Genomic DNA, 15,738 nt, shown 5'->3' with positions numbered 1-15,738 from the left:
TATCCATTCTGTAGCTAAACTGGGAAGGATCTTCATTACCAAATCTTGCCAAGGATGTGGCGCCAACTGGGACCTTTCTGTGTTGCTGGGAGAAGTGGGAGATAGTCCAACCGCTTGGGAAAACCGTTGGAAGTTCCCTATAAAGTGAAGGCCAATCCTACCCTACAATGAAAAATTCTACTTCTAGATATTACCCAAGAGAATTGAAAACATGTCTACAAAAACAAAACAAAACAAAACAAAACAAAACAAGACACCAAAACCTGTATGAGCATGTCCATAGCAACCTTACTCATAATAACCAAATACTGGAAACAACCCAAATGTCCATCAACAAGCGGATAGGTAAAATACATTGCAGCGAAGTTTGTACAACCGGATAGTACTACTGAGCAAGAAAAATGAACAAATTATCGTTCCATACAGCAATGTGGATGAATCACAATTACATTATGCCGAGGAAAAGAAGACGGACACAAAAGAGAACGTATTGGTCAATTAATTTACATGAAGACTGAAAACAGATGATAGAAATCAAGAGAGGTCACCCTGGGAGGCTGGAGGCACACTGGAAAGGGACAGGGGACACTTGCTGGGGCACAAAAAATTTTTTTCAATCATTAATTTGGTGATGGTTACGTGGGTATATACATTTGTCAAAACCTACCAAACTGCAAATGTAAGATCTAGGCATTTTACACTTCCACGAAAAAATACAAGTACAACAAGTAAAGTGACCTACTATGGCCATAAAAAGTAAACTTTTGACCTTACTCAACCTGGTCTTATCTCCTTAATATAATGCATTTTAAAATTAATTTATCTTGTGGACTAATCACAAACTGTCATCATTGGGCTAAAAGTACATTTGATAAAACCTTACAGAAAGGTCCAAGTTCATGTCTTTTCTGTTGAATCATTCTACTCGTTTTTTTAAATGCTAAATATGGTTCTTATTTTAGTAATTTAGTAAATTCAATTTATCATTGAATTTGGGAATGTCGAATTCTGGTGACACCTACTTGGTCAGTTAGCATTATGACTTCCTAAAGGTGCTATTCTTCACTCTGAGGTGAACATTTTCTAGAAACTGTTCACTTTTGTCAAGAAAGCATAATATTTTCTTTCTAGAGTGGTGAATTAGGAATGAACCTGTTAGACACACTGATATTCACGTTGTATACAATAGTTTCCTATTTCCCTTGGTCCGTTGGTTCTCAGATTCTTTATTTAATTAAAAATGAAGAAGGAGAAGGAGAAGGAGAAGGAGAAGGAGAAGGAGAAGGAGGAGACGAAGGAGAAGGAGAAGAAGAAAAAGTTTTCATCTTTATGTGAAATCCAGTCCTCCCAGAGCCTCAGAAGCTGAACCTTTAGTTGTCTGATGTGACCCAGTTGGCTCCGTGATGAATGACTGGTATCTTCTAGCTAAAATTACCCAAAAGGCAGCACCCAGGGTGAGGCATGGAGATACATGAATCGCCAGGTAGTCGGAGCCATGGTCTGGTTTTCTTGTGTGAGGTTAGAGCTGAAGTCAGTAGAGACTAGCTGCTCAACAGGAAAGATAACACCACTGTGTAATTCAACCCGGCAACTAGTCACGCACCCAGGATGGGAAAATTCATAAACCGAGAGAGAGAGAGAGAGCTCCGCATCTCCTCTCCATTTCTCCTTGGAAGGAAGAGGGCCAGGGCCAGGCTGAGGAACACGTCCCAGCTGTGCTGTGGTAGTTTCCCAGTCTCCCTTCTTTGCTGCCCAGCCCCCCTTACTAACTATAAGCAATATGAGATTTAGGTGGTCAAGTGTTACAAATGGCTTAATGTTTAGCAAGGATATCAAATTTGTTTTGTACTTTTGTGGAAAATACCGCTGCCTCACTCTAGCGACGGTGGCCCAGAGAACTATGGCTCATATTTCTGACTTGGCAAAACTCTTCCCATTTTCTTTTTTGACTCGCTGTCTGCCTAACTTCTTTTGCTTTTTTGCTCTTCTGGCCTCATGTGAGCAATTTTATTTATAACCCACAGAAAAGAGGTTTTAGGTAGCGGTCACTACAAGCAGATCCAGGGACCAAGATTTACATGAAAGTGCTTTATTAGGAAGAATTCCTGGGATGAAACAGGAAGGCGGTGGGGAGGTTTGAAGGGGAATAGAAGGAAGCTGGTCAGCAGGGGAGTATCGAGCACCATCACCAAGGACTGCTTCATAGCTGCAGGAGAACCCTGGAGAAGGTAGTTGTCTCAGAGAGGAGGGAGCTGAAGTACATATACCCTTGTGCCCATCAGACCTCCTGTGTGCCCATCAGACCTCCAAAGGGAGGTCTGGAACTAAGGACAGTCCTCTGACCAAGAGACCCAGGTTCTGACGGTTGTGAGTGAAAGCACCCTGGGAGTCTGTGTGCAGGAAAAAATGTAGTATGCACAAAAAGTGGATATAGGTGAGGCACCAACATCTACCCAGTAGCAGGCATCTCTCCAGCTGGGGGCCTGTGATGTGACAAAGACGATCCCTTCTTCTTCTCTTCCTCCCTCCTTTCTGCTCTCTATTCCTGTTTTCCCCATTCTCCTCTAAGCAACTTTCCGAATAGTGGTTCATCAGGCTTGTTTTTGGTTCTGCTTTTAAACTACTTGGCTAATTTAGGGGCGCCTGGGTGGCTCAGTCAGTCAAATGTCCGACTTCAACTCAGGTCATGATCTCGTGGTCCGGTCCATAGGTTTGAGCCCCACATCAGGCTCTGTGCTGACAGCTTAGAGCCGGGAGCCTGGTTGAGATTCTGTGTCTTCCTCTCTCTCTGCCCTTCTCCTGTTCTCTCTCTCTCTCTCTCTCTCTTAAAAATAAATAAGCATTAAAAAATATTTTTTAATAAATAAATAAATGAATAATAAATAAATAAACTACTTGGCTAATTTCTCAGATTGCTCCCATTGGTAAGGTTCCCATTGGTAAGGTCCAATCTTATTTTAACTCTTAAAAGAAGGTCAAATCAAAGTGCTATGAGATTCCCTCAGGCTCTTTTGGGTTAGACAATGCTTGACTACTTTTCCTGTCCTCTTATCTGTCACTTTCCTTCTTGCCATTACTTGTATGCACCTTGGCTCTTGAGTTTTTGTTACATTTCAGTGTCTGTCTAGGGCTTATAGACTTCATGTCAGTCAAGAATGCTGTTGGGTGCATGCTGAAAGAAAATAGTTGGTGGGACAGCTGAATAATACCTAGGACCCAGGTCCCAGGTCCTTTCTTGCTTTATGCTCTGCCATTTTAGTTCATTGCCTTCCTCATTCATGTTCATCATTCTTGAGGGACAAGATAGCTACTGTATTTCAAGGCATCACAGCCACCATTCAAGGAAGAAGAAAAACAAAAGGTATCGTGCTAACACCATCTAGCCTTTTGCTGGAAAAACAAAACTTTGCTCTGATCTCCCCGGAAAGTTTGTCATTATGCCTTTCTGGGCAGAGTTTGACCAGTTGTCTCTCCAACAGCAAGGGGAGCTGAGAAACCAAGTATCTAGTGACAAGAAAGTGACAAGGAAAAGAGGTATGAATGAGGGTTGGATCACTCAATGAGCAATACCTGCCAGAAGTATCATGGAAATACTTGAGTTGGTAGAAACATTTATATTCTCTCTTAATATCTTTGTGGTTCAAAAGGCGTAACTATTCTAAGCTTTCCGTCGGGTTATCCCAATATCTATATATTTATTTATACACAGTACATACACATGTATATTACATATTATACATAGAATAATACATAGTAAAATACATAGAATATTGCATTTTATACGTTAATAAAAATGTATTTATAAATACATTTTTTGCATTATTGAACATACTAGCCTTCAACTGAGCACATGATCAATATATATTTGACATCTGAGTAAAAAATAAAGAATGCTGCTGAAGAAAAATGGAAACCACATATTTTCAGCAAAAAGTGTTTACTGGCTGCTCCCAAAAGTGAGCTAGCTTTTTTTCAGTGAAGAGGTATGTCCTCACTTTGAAACAAGCTTGTGTTATTTTCAAATTGTGAAGGAACCACATTTAAATGATGGTATTTTCAAAATAATCTCACGCAAGTGTCCTTTCACGTGGAATATTAATTTTCAATAATGCCATTTTTTGTCTTTTGAGGTTTTCACCTCTCTGGGGGTCCCTTACATGTTCTTGTCCCTGAGGAATGCTTCAGTTAAGAAAAAATAGTTCAGGCAGGTAGGGAGGAGGATGAGGAAGGGTAAGATGTTTAAAAATTTCAAAACTGGGGCACCTAGCTGGCTAAGTCAGTGGAGCGCACAACTCTTGGTCTTAGGGTTGTAAGTTCGAGCCCCATGCTGGGTGTAGAGATTACTTAAAAATAAAAAATCTTAAAAAAGATGATAAAAGCAATGGGAGTCTAGTATTACTCATTATATGAATTAATGCAATCAAATGCAATTTAATTTGTAGTGTAATTAAATGGCTCTATTCTTCCAATGCTGACCTGCCACCCAGAAGCCCTTTCTTCTGACGTCATCAGTGATTCTTTCCCATGGCTTCCCTACAGTGCTTAGCTGTTGTTACCAGTTGATTTCTGAGATACGAGAGTGGGCTATCTAGGAAGTGATGATTCAAAGTCCATGGTTCCTGGGCTTTGTTCTTACATCTAATGTACTCAGCTGGATTCTACTCCAGGAGATAAAAACAAGAAGCTACCGCAACACTTAATTTGTAAGAGGCAGCCACCTGCCTAATGACCTTGAACTTCTAAGGAGATCCCTGCTGAAATGATAGTTGCTTAGTTTCCAGAGTCAAAGTTACTGATAAAGGCTTTCTCCTAGTAGACTCTGTGTGTGTGTGTGTGTGTGTGTGTGTGTGTGAGAGAGAGAGAGAGAGAGAGAGAGAGAGAGAGAGAGACAGAGAGAGAGACAGAGAGAGAGAACACCTTAGTTCAAATAGTGGAGAAGACCCCACCGTCTGTAATTTTTAGAATTGATGCAGGCCACTGGTCTTCAAAAGCCCCCTCCTCAGCTCAGATCAAAGCTTTTCCTAGTAGACCATGAGCCGTTAACATCCTGTCCCTCTGAGGAAGTGAAGACAAGAAAACTTAATTCAAAATTTCAGGCTGGAAAAGAACTCTTGTTAACTGAGTTTTGGTGGAAGGTGAAAGCAGGCTTGAAGCCATAGACGTTGTAGCAACCATCCCTTTGTAGATCGACCTGAAAATGCCTTTGGGAGTTTGGGGTTTGGTCGGACAAGAAAAGGGAAGGGTATGGAGAGAATAAGGAACAAAGAGGGAGAAAGTGCAGAAAATATTTGAGAGCAATTGAAGTTGACAACGTTGGATTTGCCCTGCCCTTGTTTTGGGTTTTCATTTATTGAAGGAAGTTGCATAAATAGATTGCATGCTCACAGTAGAGAAGCGCATCTATTACATAAGATGTCCCGGTTGGAACTTTGCAGCCTCTAAAGGGAAAAGACTCTTTTTCAGTTTAATTCCTTCCGGCAAAATGTCATACAGACTGCTGTGTGCCTCTTTGCAACTGTTGATTAAGCCTGGCTTCGAGGGAAATGAAAGTACCTTTGGTCTCTGCACAACCACTTCTTTATTTTTTCCTTTTGCCGTTTACCAACTTAGTGCATCTGTGCTGACAGCTGAGAACTGAAGATTCAATTAGAGGAAGGTGGTTATTGCATTTTAAGATTATGTTAAACACTTAAACACATTGCAACGCTCTGAGGTGGAAATGGCTCCTGTAATCTTTCATCTGGATTTATGACCAACATTTCCTTCACTGACAGTATCAAAAGCTACAATGGTCAGGGAATGTTCTCACCCACGCTGGCAAGGGGATATGATTATATTCTCCAGCGCAATGGGACGTCCGGTTGCTTTTCTTCCCCCTTGTAAAAACAATGGTTTCTGGTTACCCCCAAGGGTACAGTGACTTCATGAAACACTTCATAAAATGAGCTCTACAGTTTTGAAGGGGACCTAGGAGAGACGGGGAATTGCTGTCTCTTTGGAAATGAGGTTTTTCTTTTCTGGAAGATGGCAGGAAAAATAGTGTTCTGGGCCAGCACCTATTACGGACTTGGGTGTTATCAGAAGTGATGATGGGTTGAATTTAGATCTCGAAGCATGTGGCTCACCTTCCAGCACTGGTTTTCATTTCTCTTGACAGAAATTTATTTCTGCTCCTTCAGCCTGGCATTGTGCACACGTCCACCGAGAACAAAACGGTTACCAGTATTTTCCAAGAGGGCTTTGCCTGTAGAGGCAATTGACCTTTCTTTTACTTTTCTGCTCTGAGCAGAGAAGGAAACAGAAGAAAAAGCTGGAAGAATGGAGCGCATCTCTTTCTCCTTCTTGCTTTTTTTTTCTTTTGTTGGTTTTCATGCCCCTTCTATTTTTGTTCCTCTGTTGTCCTTATATCTACTTTTTGTGTTCTTACTCCTATCTAATCCTGTGTTCTGCCTCTTTCCTTTGCTATTTTTTCCTCCTTTCTTTGCCCAAGAGGGACGATTCTCTCCTGAGTGGAGGAAGGGGATGGGATTGCAGAAGCACGCCTAGTAAGAGCGAAGGTGGTGGCCGCGTCCCGGTCACTAGGTTGAGATCACTGTTCCACCCTCTGCACGCATCGGAACCCCACCGCCAGGCACCCCTCCGCTGCTGTTGCCATATTTTCATCACCACCATGTCCTGCCTAAGTTATTCTTTTACTCCCGACTGCTCACTCTCATTCCACCTTTGCCTCGATGCAGCTGATGCATTGCCCAGGGTGACCCTTTTAAGAATGAAGTCACTCCTTGGCTCGCAATCTTTAAATGGCTCCAGAATAAATTCCAAATCCCTTTCAGTGGACCACGGGGCTCAAAGTGACATAACCCCTTGGTTCCCACCTCATGACACTGCTCCTGCCACTCTTCCTTGTTTACCCCAGGCAGTGCTCTGCTCTCCTGGCTGCACTGCCTTTAGGGCTACTTGGCCCCCTGCCTGAGCCAGTTGTCCCCAGAGAGGCTACTCCCTTCATTGTCTCTGCCCAAACCTCAACCTCTCATCAAAAGAACCTCTCTGGGGCGCCTGGGCAGCTCACTCAGTTTAGTGTTGGACTCTTGATCTCAGCTGGGGTCATGATCTTGTGGTTCATGAGATCAAGCCCCAGGTAGGGCTCTGCACTGACGGCGTGGAGCCTACTTGGAGTTCTCTCTGTCCCTCTCTCTGCCCCTCCCCCACTTGCAAGCTCATGTGCGCTCTCTGTCTCTCTCAAAAGTAACCATTAAAAGGGGCGCCTGGGTGGCTCCGTCGGTTAGGTGACCGACTTCGGCTCAGGTCACGATCTCACAGTTCATGGGTTCCAGCCTCGCCTCGGGCTCTGTGCTCACAGCTCAGAGCCTGGAGCCTGCTTCGGATTCTCTGTCTCCTCTCTCTGCCCCTCCCCTGCTTGTGCTCTGTCTCACTCTGCCTCGCAAAAATAAATAAATGTAAAAAAAATTTTTTTAATAAAAATAAACATTAAAAGAAACAAAAGAACTTCTCTAATTCTCTAAAATAACACCCCCTTTATTATCGGTCCCCTTTATTTATGTTGTCTCCCCATCCTGGAACATAGAATATAAGGATTTGTCTTTACCCCCAGCAGCTAAAACTGCATCCAACACACTGAACATAATAAATACTTGTGAACTTAGTGGCCGAAAAGTCATAATGCTAGCAAAATATGTAGCCTTTGGCCAACCTCCCTTTCTGTGGCGTATGTGTGTTAGAGGCCACACTTCTTATGGTGTGCTGGAAAAGAAAGCCATATTGGAATGCTGAGGCCCTGACCCCGGGCCAGCTACTTTCTCCTTGGTGGAGCTCTGTGAGCCTATAAGCCTGTCTTCTTTCTTATCCTCAGTTTACTGGTCAGAAAGGGCGTGCCCACTCATGTACTTCACTTCAGCATTTTCCAGCCAGAACAGTGTGCACCCACCCTTCTCTTAGGTCCCGGGGCCAGGCACTGTACCTGTTGGTTGCATTTTTAGCTCTTATTCATAGTCATGATTCTGCCCCACCTGAGCACTTTTATGCCTGGGCAGTCTTGGAAATGACAGGGGGCCCTTGGCTTCTTGCAAACTGGTCAGATCCGGGGAGGAAGGATAAACCTCTCCCGAGACGACTTGGTGGGCTAAGCCATCATTGTCAGACCTTCCCAGGATCCCAGAGTATGGGCGTAGGGAAGGATTTTGAAGACCTTGGACTACACATATATTTAATTATTTCACAAAAGCAGTGATATTTTCTGTTCACATAAACTCTCTTCTGGAAATCCAGTATGTCAAAAAACCAAATCAGAGCTTCTCCATTTGGAAGGGAGGCAGGGATCAGAGTCTGCTTGGCTCTATTCAACTCCTCCTGGAAGGGTCCCTGAGCAATGTTGCAAAACCAAGAGTTTCCATAGGGAGCAGTGTGAAAACCCCAGGTGTCATTTAACGTCATTGCTTTCTAGATAAGCAAAGAAAGGTTCAGGGAGGTGAAAGGATGTCCCCAAGGTTACACAGAGAGCAGCAGTCCCGGAGTGACACTAGCCTCCTAATTTCCAGTTTATACATCTCTTCCTACCATATGCACCATATTCGGCTCACAGTACCACCTGCAAAGTACCTACTGTGTGCAGATCGCCATGCTAGCAATTTTGCTTTCGACATTTCATTTAATCCTTACATCTACCCTTTGTGATAGACACTGTTAACCTCATTTTATAAAACAGGGACTAAGAAAGGGTTCCCAGGAAATTAATTAGTGGAGCATGGATTTGAACTTAGGTCTGTCTCGTTCCAAAGCCTGTGTTCATTCTATGTCTCACGTAGGACAGACAGAGAAACAAGTTATGTGTATTAGTACCTAACAATGTATTATGACCCAAACCCAGACAAAACTTATTTCTTGTTCATGTTAAATCACTGGACAGATGAATAGGTTAGCGAGGGAACCTTCCACCTTGAGGTCATTTAGGGGCCAAGTGGTCAGAGGATCTGTCATCGTTTTCAATTTTTTTTTATGTTTCCTTATTTTTGAGAGAGACAGAATGTGAGCGGGGGAGGGGCAGAGAGAGAGGGAGACACAGAATCGGAAGCAGGCTCCAGGCTCCCAGCTGGCAGCACAGAGCTGGACGCAGGGCTCAAACTCAGGAACCGTGAGATCGTGACCTGAGCCAAAGTCAGACGCTTAACCGACTGAGCCCCACAGGCGCCCCACAGGTTCTGTCATCTTTAACACAAAAGCCATCTTCATTCTACACAGCCAGGGAGGGAAAGAGCATGGAGAATCACTAGTGGAGAATGTTTATAAACTGAGGCTGTATAACTTACACAGTCTACTCTCTGTAACTGGGTCACTTGATTGTGCCTCATTGTAAACAATGTTTGGAAATATAGTCCCTAGATCGGAAGTCACATCCCTTTGAGAGTTCTATTGTATGAAAACAAGAGCACAGATTTTCAGTGGATGGGTAGCAATTTTTGCCTCATCAACCAGGGAGCTGGTGCACAGACAAAATTCTAGATTCAATTGTTCTTTTTATTGACACAGCTTTCTAATGTTCCTAGGTGCAATCATAGCTGTGGTGCACATTGATCAAATTTTTTTATTTCAACATTCAACGTCCCTTCTTATTTTGGAGGAATCCGTCAATACGCCTGTCATTACAGGGCACGGTTCCCCTCATTTATCTAAAATTAGAGGTGGGGGGTCATCCTCCATTTCTCTTGCCACCAGCGGTAAGGATTCGTGCAAGGGGACTAGACTTTCCTAAACGATCAGATGATGCCTCTTGGCACTTTGAGTCTGCAGAGTGTAGTGCAAAAGCATAGGAACTGCTGGTGTTCACCTGCACACGACGATATCCATTGGTGGCCGTTCTTGTAGTCGTGTCCCGCTGTGGGGTGGCATTCAGCCAGAGAAGGAGCACCCTAGCCAAAGTGTTCCTGCGACAGTTTCTGAAGCCCCTCAGTTCCTACCTGTCCCCCAAGGTTTGTTCCCCACCCTGCCACCTTCGACCCACTTCTGGTCAACTCTGTGGACCACTTCTTGATATCTTTCAACGGAGGAAATCCTCTTTTCGCCTGCCTGCAACCAACACCTTTGATCGATACAGAGCCTTTCAGAGCGTGTTGTCTAAACCTGCCCCCACCAGGCCTGCGGGTTGGTTAATTTTGATAATGCCGAAAACACTGTGGTAATCAACAAACACATCCGGGGCCCCGCCTCCTTAAAAGCTGGGGCCAGAGTTCCTGATCCATGCTCTTTTTTTTATTTTTATTTTTTTCAGGTAAGGAGAGTCTTCTAGGAATAAAGGTGTTATGCTTCCTGTGCGAAGGAGCAGGCATGCAGAAGAGTAGAGAGGCAAGTACCCTGGCTCTTGCCAGCTGTTTCCAACCTGCATCTCAAGCAGACAGCAGAGGGAATAGAAAGGTTTCCGCAGAGCCCTGCATGGTAGTTAGTGAGGGAAGAAATCTGGCTGGCTAGAAGAGTGGATGTTGAGGGTGTGAGGAGAAAAGGTGTGTGTGTGTGTGTGTGTGTGTGTGTGTGTGTGTTTGCGTGCATATATATATATATGTGTGTGTGTGTGTATGTGTGTGTATGTATATATACATGTGTATGTATATATACACGTATAAATATATATATATATACACACATATATATATACACGCGCGCATGCACAGGCACAAGCTAGAAAAAGGGGCAAGGTAGCTTGTACCAGACTCTCACAAGAAGGAGATAGAAGAAGGAAGTTAAATGACCAATTTGTTCTCCAGTGAACTTTTAAAAACTGGACACCGCGTTCTTTCTTTCGGACATTCAAGTCGGTTGACAATGCTTTTCCCTGGGAGATTTGAGTGAAATTTTGTTGTCAAAAAGCAGACCCAGATTCTGTATTGTCAGGACATTAACTGTTCTTACAAGTAAATGTTTTTGCTGTGCTCTTTTTTTTCTTTTTAATGTCTATTTATTTTTGAGAGAGAGGGAGAGACAAAACACAAGCAAGGGAGGGGCAGAGAGAGGGAGACACAGAATCCAAAGCATGCTCCAGGCTCTGAGCTGCAAGCCCAGAGCCCGACGCGGGGCTCCAACTCACAAACCGTGAGATCATGACCTGAGCCGAAGTTGGATGCTTAACCAGCTGAGCCACCCAGGCACCCCTGATTGCTGTGCTCTTTTTCGTGTTTGTTTATTTGTTTGTTTGTTTGTTTTTTGCTGTGCTCTTTAAAGAGGGATTGACTCCCTGGGGTTGTGGACATTGGCTTTTGATATTGATGGAATTTTGTTTCCATATGGATATGTTGATAATCTTTTCACAGTGCAACTGTCTGAGTACTACAAATTTGTTAGGACTCCCAAAGCTCATAGAGCTAAATAATACTTACATGTTTCCTCAAATTTCCTTGGTTCATCGTCCTCACATGTGTCTCCCTCTCCCAAGCCCATGCCCTTTAGTCTCAGGGGGTCCTCAAGGGTCTCCTCACTGACAGCCCTCTGATGTCCTTCGGCTCCAACAATCCCACAGGCTACTTGAGCAATGCTCCTGTCATGGACAGAATTGTTGAAGCCTCCACAATTCGTATGTCAGAGACCTAAGCCACAGTACCTCAGAATGTGACTGTATTTGGAGATAGGGTGTTTAAAGAGGTGATTAATTTAAAATGAGGCCATTAGGGTCATCCCTAATCCAGTCTGATTGATGTCCTTATAAGAGGAAAGTGGGACACGTAAGGAGACACCAGGGATATGGAGAGAAGAGACCACGTGAGGGCACAGTGAGAAGGCAGCCATGTGCAAGCCAAGGAGTCTTCAGAATAAAATCAACCCTGCCAACACCTTGATCTTGGAGTTCCAGCCCTCAGAACTGTGAGAAAATACATTTCTGTTGTTTCAGCCACCCCGTCTGTGATATTTTATTATAGCAAACTAACACAGTCCATAACCATAACCGTGATTGTTGAGACCATTATCCTTGATTTTCTGATGCTTTGACATCTTGGCATCTTGCTGAGCATGGAAGGACTGCCCTTCTAGGGCCTGCCAGTTCCTAAAGATAGTAAAGGACTCACCTATAAGCACGCCTTATGCAAACCTATAAGCATGCATATGCAAACCAACCCATTCAGAACCCGTACCCCACTCCCTCCTTTATTGGGCTCTCACACTGGGGGTCATGATCCCCCTACCCCAGTCACCCCAGGGCCAGGTACCAGGCAACTAGAGATAGCCCTGACACCCCAGCACTAGCTAAAATTATTCAGACTTGATAGTCCTAAATCATCTGGCCCTGCCTCACTATTCCTTCCCATGGAAACCACAATAAAGGCTCTTTCTCTCCTTTCCCACCTCTCCCTCTGCCTCCTGACTCTAGTGCTTTCCCAGTGGCCCTGTGAGACATGCCATGGCCGCTCCTTTCAGAAACTATAAGTAATAAGCCATCTTTCCAACAGCAGTTGTCTCCTGATCTGTTGGCCTCATCATATCTGAATAATAAGGAAAATTTATAGGCTTCATCAAAGAAGACTTTGGTGAAAATCTGAACCTTAGGCTAGGGTGCTATCTACCAGTTCTCTTAAAGCTGAAAACCTTCAGAAAAAAAAAAAAAAAAAAAAAAAAAAACAAATTAAAAAAAAAAAAGTGTATTTCTTTTAGTCCTTCCTTGGTCCTTCCTTTAATAACCATACTGCATTTATAAAGAAATGAGGAGAGGGATCCTGAACTCCATGCCACATCATCATCTGGCCCCAGAGCAGTATGGTTAATGCGCTGTGAGCTACAAAAGAATCTGCTCCCTCTGCTTTTGCAACAGCTCCTTCTCTCCCCAGAGCCCAAACAAATCCCTGGGCCCAGCTTTGGCAGCAAACATAACGCCATCCTCTCTACCTCCGTGCACTAAACTTCCTCTTGGAATGACCCTCCCCCACCATGCAAAGCAACAATATGCAAACCGATTCTTGTGGGCACTATTTTACATAAGCAGGGAAGTCCAAATTTGTATGATGGTCAGCCAGGACCTACCCACCCCCACGGCAGCCTCTGCTAAGAAGGCAATAGTTTGTGAAGGAAGGAAGGGGGGAGACAATAGACAACTCCACAAGACACAGTGCCTGCCCTCCAGGCTCTAACTGCTTGTTTGGGGACACTCAGTATCTAAAGAATGAAGCAGTCTCTATGTCACTCAGGAACCAGATAAAGTCCATTGACAGAGTTCAAAAAAAGGCAGAGATGCTTTCTGACTGGAATATCAGGAAAGACATAGTGAGAGATAAGGAGCCTGAGATAATAGGAGAGAAGTCAGCTGGGTAGAGAGAGATGTACTCAGGGAAAGGCAGGAAGATTCATTGACTTGCCTAAACTAGAAAGGTGAGGAAATGCAGGAAACTGAAGGGGTTTCAGGTTGCAGGAGCAGTTGGTGCCTGACTGGAAGGCCTCGAGTGGCTTATTAAGACGTATCTATAGGAAGGGTACCTGGGTGGCTCAGCAGGTTAAGCATCTGACTCTTGATCTCAGCCTAGGTCGTGATCTCACAGTTCGTGAGTTCGAGCCCCACATTGGGCTCTGTGCTGGTGGCGTGGAGCCTGTTGAGGATTCTTGCTCTCCTTCTCTCTCTGCCCCTCTCCCACTCGCACTCTCTCTCAAAATAAATAAATAAACTTAAAAAGAAAAGAAACGGATGAATGGTCTTTGCCCTCAAGATCGTACTTCTTGTAACAGAGATAAAATTTAGAGTGGGAAACAGAAAAGAGGATACATCGTTATATGTGGACATTTTGAGGTCTTAACATGTATGATGCAGAGCAGGGGTCAGCACATATTTTCTAAGGGCTGGATAGCAAGTGTTTCAGGCTTTGTAGGCTCTTTGGTCTCTGTCACTACTACTCAACTCTGCCATTATATTGAGAAAGCAGCCATAGACAATGTACAAATGAATGGTGTGGCTGTGCTCTAATGCAGTTTTATTTACAAGTACTGTCAGTGGGCTGGATGTGGCCCCTAGGCCTTAATTTGAGGACCACTAGTGCAGACACAAACTTTAAGTTGTTTGGGTCTTTCAGTCAGGAGCTCTGCTCAAACCTCAGGGAAAAAGTGGGTTTGGAAGGATGCTAACAGTAAAGATGGCATGTCCCAGCGTTCAGAAACAAACAGCATCTAGAAAATTTGGGCCTCATCAATGTGTCCTTAGATCCATCTAAAGGCTAGGTTCTTCCACTCAGGTATAACAGACCAGCTTCTCCTCTGTAAATCTGAGTCTCGAGCTCAGCAGACTTAAATCCTGGAAAATCTGTAAAGTAAGCATGAGCAACTGCCCTTGGCTGCAACCTGCTTTTCTGAGCTGGAAGGACTGGTCCTCCATCTGTTGATTCTCAATCCTCTATTGGTTTTCCATTTTAGGGTAACATTGTTGTCTGCCTTGTGCCAGGTGCTGTGCTGACACACCAGTCCTCAAGGCTCCCTGAAGATTCATCATCATCACACACACACACACACACACACACACACACACACACCACCTTAGGACCAGGTAGAAGAGTTTGTAGAGGTCCAAAAAGATTTAGTTAGTATTTCAAAGTTCCACTCTACTGCTCAGTTAATCTTCACATCAATCCTGCCAAGTAGGTACTATTGTTACTATCCCCACTTCATTAGAAATGAAGAAACTGAGACTCAGAGAGGTTCCTTACTGGCCCAAGTTGGTATCGTTAAGTAAATGAAACCAAGAGCAAGCTGGAATTCAAATTCCGGTACATCTAACTGCTATGAGTATAGGCCTTGCCTGTTCTATGACCTGTGCTCTGCTTCACTGCCCACCCCAGAAAGGCATTTAGTCATAGGGAAAAAGATCCTTACTTGCTATGGTTGTCCAGTTTCCTTTGGACAGAACCAGAGACCAGCTGATCATAGGTCTCAGCATTGGGGTGATCAGTCAGGGGACATACCCAGATCTTCCATTAGCAGATAAAATCCAAAAGGCAAGTGCCAATACTAGAGCCAAAGAAGAGAACTCTGGTCATTTCCAGAGAAGCCAAATCAGCATCAGATCCAGGGGAAGAGACACAAGAACCAGAGCCCCAGAGATGAGAAACAAGCTAAGAAGAAGAGGAAGAGAGAAGAAGAAGCAAACAGCTTCAAATTATAGACCAAGAGGGGCACCTGGGCAGCTCAGTCGGTTAAGCGCCTGACTCTTGGGTTCAGCTTAGGTCATGATCTCACGGCTTCGTGGGTTCGAGCCCCGCTTTGGGCTCTGCACTGACAGTGGGGACCCTGCTTGAGATTCTCTCTTTCCCCACCCCACCCCCTCTTCCCCTCCCCCACTCGCACTATCTCTGTCTCTCTAAAATAAAATAAAATAAAATAAAATAAAATAAAATAAAATAAGCTTAAAAACAATTATAGACCGAGAACAAGGCTTAAAAAAATTATAGCCCGAGAAAAAGGTTGGGGAATGGGGAGCCTTGAATTCGATTCTGGCTGCAAAGGAGGAAGTAGGGTAGCTTAAAACTGTGGGCTGTGGCCAGAGAGAGGTCATTGACAATGTCCTCATGAGAGAAGTGATAATGGGGTTTGAGCTGGCCCTTAAAGGGTTGGCAAGGTTGATCAGACCAGGAAGTTATTTCAGGAGACTTAAACAAATCTGGCTGTATGCCTGATCAGGGAACAGCGAGCTGGTGTTGTGGTTACGTAGAATTTAATAGGAGGCACTGCTTTTTGAGGGTTACCTACTCCATGAATCCTCTTGGTCTT

Source organism: Panthera onca, chromosome C2 (genome assembly GCF_046562875.1).
Source record: "Panthera onca isolate mPanOnc1 chromosome C2, mPanOnc1 haplotype 2, whole genome shotgun sequence".
Taxonomy (NCBI): domain Eukaryota; kingdom Metazoa; phylum Chordata; class Mammalia; order Carnivora; family Felidae; genus Panthera; species Panthera onca.
Note: the sequence above shows the minus strand (reverse complement) of the source record.